Raw genomic sequence first — 4,270 nt, forward strand, 5'->3', positions numbered from 1 at the left:
TGACCAGTCCTATGCATTTCGGCATGGCAATAAAAAGCAGGCACATTTGTAAGTGTGTGTATTGGTGCTAACCTTTGCATTAGGGCTGGTGCCATGAGGTCAGAAAAGCTGTCTGCCCTGTCTCCTGGAGACCAGAGAAGGGTCAGAAGCATTGGCTCTGATACCATTCACTATGCCCAGGCAACCATTTCTGTTAGAAATATCTGCATGTGCTAGCCATACAGAATTGAGGTGTTTCTTTATTGTGTGATTAAAGGGCAATGGGAATGTATTTAGTAGGAGCTGAGCTAAGAGTTTGCCTGTGCCACAGCTCAGTCACTGGACTGCTGGGTAGCAAAGCAGGACTGCATGGGAGGCAGAGAAGGTTTTCCCCACCTAAAGAGAGATCTGTTATACCCCAATGTGATATTGGGGCTGAATGAACCTAACACAGCAGGACAGGGCAAATTCAGCTGAGCTGAAGTAACTGACAAAGACATGCCAAGCAATTAGTGATCCTTGTGGTATGTCCTGTCCCTGCTCAGGTAGAAGAAGGAGCTGACAGTAAGCATGCTGCTAAGAATTGGAATCTGTCCACTTCCCATGGCAGAGGCTTTTATTRCCAGGCTGTGCTGTTCTGCTAGCCCAGGACATCCAGATGGGGATGCAGGCATAGAATAAACAAGGCATTAGGAGATCTGTATCTCAATCCATCAATCATTCAAAAACATGAAATATTTAAATGTGCAGTTAACTGATTTAAGTCTCGAGAGAAAAAACTGTCCAYGCATATCCTGGGAAAGGGTGCTTTAGTTTCAGCGCTTATTGCAGTTCCTTTTTGTTGCACAGGAGCATGGCTCTGGCAAGGGTTTCTTCAGCAAAAAAAAAGGGATACCATCCTGCTCTGGTTTTCCTCAAAGGCTGAGGGATGGCTGAAGGCCCTGCAGGCCTGCCTTGGCAACCTCACAGAAACAGGAATAGTTGAATTCCAAATAGAGAAGACAACAGAAGCTTTCTCCTATGGTCATTTGGGTTACAATAACATCCCTAACCAAACTCRGGCTTCCCTGTGCTAGCTGTGGAAGGTGAAGTCTTCTACTCCAAAGAGCATGACAGACAAATTGGGAAGGAGGAAAGCAACATCTGTGCCAATTCCTGGATGAAAACCTGGGATTAGGTGACTTGCCCAGTGTCATGTAAGAAGCCAGTAGCAGAGTGGGGAACCAAATGAATTCATTCGTAGTGACTCGGACAATAGGTTGGCCCAGCCCAAGTGAGGACTGCATCCTCCTCCTGACCAGCTAAATTCCACTGAGGGGACTCCTTGCCAGCAGATAATGTAATCCCATCAGAAGTGAAATGCCTCCTGAAACCATGTTGGTGTTGCCATAAGTATCATCTGGGAAGAGAAAGGAAAAAGTTCTGCCCATGTTCAAATGTTCTGGTTTGGGTATTTTTAAAATGAACTGTTTTTAGCTCTTGCTTGGAAGGACTCTTCAGCTATATTTGTGTGCAAAGGTGCCAATTATATATATTATGATAGAAGGAATAAAAATCAAAAAGAAGGGAAGCTGAAGGAGAGAACTACCTCAAGAATAAACAGCCAGACAAGAAGTCTGGGAGATCCCAGCTCTCYGTCTCCAGATGAATCCAAAAAGACTGAGGATGTTTTTCCTTTGATTTTTCACATTCAGACTATCTTCTGAATGCAAATGAAAACCAGTACTGAAAATAGGTACTTTCTCTGAAACAAAATTTTCTATTTTTGATGCTCCTCTAATACAACTCCTCATGTGACTCAGCTTAACTGGGATTGGAGAGACTAGAGACAAAGAAAAATCTCATAAACACAGAAAATAAATCCCACGCAGACATTAAAACAAAGCTAGTGCATTGTTAGCAGTGGTTCTAAAGAGCCTTGATATTTCCTGAAAACTCCCATGTGTCTGCAATATCTTCCACCACGTCAATCCCAGCATGTTATGTGGTCATTAGTCCGAAGAACATATTCATGCATTTATGAGTTTAAGATAGGCTCATTAGTCAGGAGTGGCAAACTGAATTATGAGCTTCATTCCCAAAGATTCAATATTTCTTGCATGCTCTGCCAGAAGACATCTTGATAAATTGGCAGCTGGGCTTCTCAGAAACTTGTAGTAATAAAAATGAATTAGAAGATCTAAAGGAATGATATGGCAAAAATAGGAGTGTTGTCTCCAAACACAGTTGGGATTCTGGAGTTGTGATTGCAGCCCTCTGTATCCCCATACTGTGATTAGAATGAAGATCGGAGGAGAATTTAGAGCAGGGTAACTCCTGCCAATAATTCGTTAGCCCACGTGGGAGTGGTGTGAAGTTTTTCAGAAGAAATGTTGTACCATGTCATACCGATGGTCCATCTTGCCTGTTGTTTTGGCTCTGTCAGTGGCAACCAGAGAGGCTATTTGGGAAGAGCTTGCAAGCCTGGCTGCTGTCTGTGATCTGCTCCCCTTGTGCGTGTCTAAGGGCACATCCCTGCCTTTAGCCTCTGCTGACAGACCTTGTCGCCTGTGAGTCTCTCTAATCCCTTTGTGATCGTGCTGGTGCTGTCTGAGGGCTCTGTCTGAAAACTGGGGGCTCTCCGTGCTTAGACTCCAGGAGTGGAATTCATTGCATCAAACTCGCCATCTAAAAGGCAGGCGCCTCGCCACTCATCTAGGTATCTGAGTTAAAGATGCACCACCAGAGGATGACTCATCCTTTTCCAAGACAGGTATTCTAAGACTCCTGGTGAGTCACTCCAGGAGCTGCCTCCCTGTCTCTCTTGACTACAGAGGATGCCTGTTAAACTGGAGTAGATTTCACACATAGGTTTAAAATTGCTGAAGTTAGCTGAAACCTGCCCCCACCATCTTTGCACTATAAAAAGAGATGCCTAAACTTTAAGTCGTCTTATAAGAATTTTGGGCAAAGGGGAATGCTGGGTGGGTGGACACAGTRTAGCTTGACTTTGTCACCTGCCCCAGGTGTGAGAACATCCCCCTAAACTCATTCACAGTTGTGGTGTTTCAGGACTTTTAAATCAATTAGCTTGGTTACTGAGTGATGCACTTTCTGGTGGTCACCCAAGAACAATGTATTTAAGCATAATTTTGGGGGGATTCAGGGTCAGGCTAATTCAATATTTTGGGTGATAAAACAGCAGCTAAACCCATGATATTTACCTCACCAGTATTTAACTAGGAAAATCAGAAAGACAAGGTAGAAGTCCAGTAATATGAGTGCATAAGTCTTCCCCCTGTTTTTGCATGTTAAAAATCACATGGCAGGTGTCATCAGAATCATGTGATTAACTTATAAACCATGAATTTTATATATCTGTGTAAGTGTTACAGTCAGAATGTGAAAATTCTGTCTAGATGAAGTGACAAATATTACAACGATTTGGTCAAAATGTAAATTTCACTTAGCTTGTAAAATGACTGAAGGTCACACAGGCATTTTGAGAAGGGATAGGCATTTTTCTCTTTGATTGTGAAAGATCAGGGTTTTGTAAAAAAGCTATTTTAGGAGAGCTGAAAAAATGTAAAACAAGTCGATGTGTTAGTTAAGCCAAATTAGCATGTAATAGCTGTCGTCACTATGGTCTCCATTATGAAATATTGTTTGTTCTGCAAAGTACTATGTTTTTCCATACAGTTTAGAAAGAAATAAAAGACACGGTTTTATGAGTTGCTTTTTTTAGTTAAGAATCCCAAGTAAGTGAAGATTTGATTGTTTTTACATAATGCTAATTTACAATATACAGTCACTAAATGACTGGTTTCATAACACAGCTAACACGTGCATAAAAATCATGGGAGTTTTTAAGACTGTCGCAAGTTTAAGGCAGCCTGCTTTATGATTGATATATGCATATATATGTAAGTTTTTATATAAATATGTATATATATTTGACTGTGTGTGCCCATGTGCATACTGGATTATCTTTGTTTGACTTCTGGATTTTTATGCGTTCTTATTACAGCTAAAACCGGAGTTCCTTTTTAAATGAAAGCCGAGATGCTCCTAATTCCCATGACTCCAGCATCTGATGATTTAAGAGAAAGTACCAACGTGGGCCAGCAGCTGGCAGTGATTGCGCTGGATTGGAGGGATGCATGCACAGAAACGAAGGGGCAGGCACCCCCTTGGGAGAGGACATTTGTCCCTTTGCTGGCGTCCTGCTCTGTCTTTCCCTCGCTCASCGGGGCGGCACCGGGGACAAGATCAGGCTGGACTGTTTTCGCGGAGCCGGTGAGAACGACGGCCC

The sequence above is a fragment of the Apteryx rowi genome, unplaced genomic scaffold, assembly GCF_003343035.1.
Source record: "Apteryx rowi isolate R43461 unplaced genomic scaffold, aptRow1 scaffold_279, whole genome shotgun sequence".
Classification (NCBI taxonomy): Eukaryota; Metazoa; Chordata; class Aves; order Apterygiformes; family Apterygidae; genus Apteryx; species Apteryx rowi.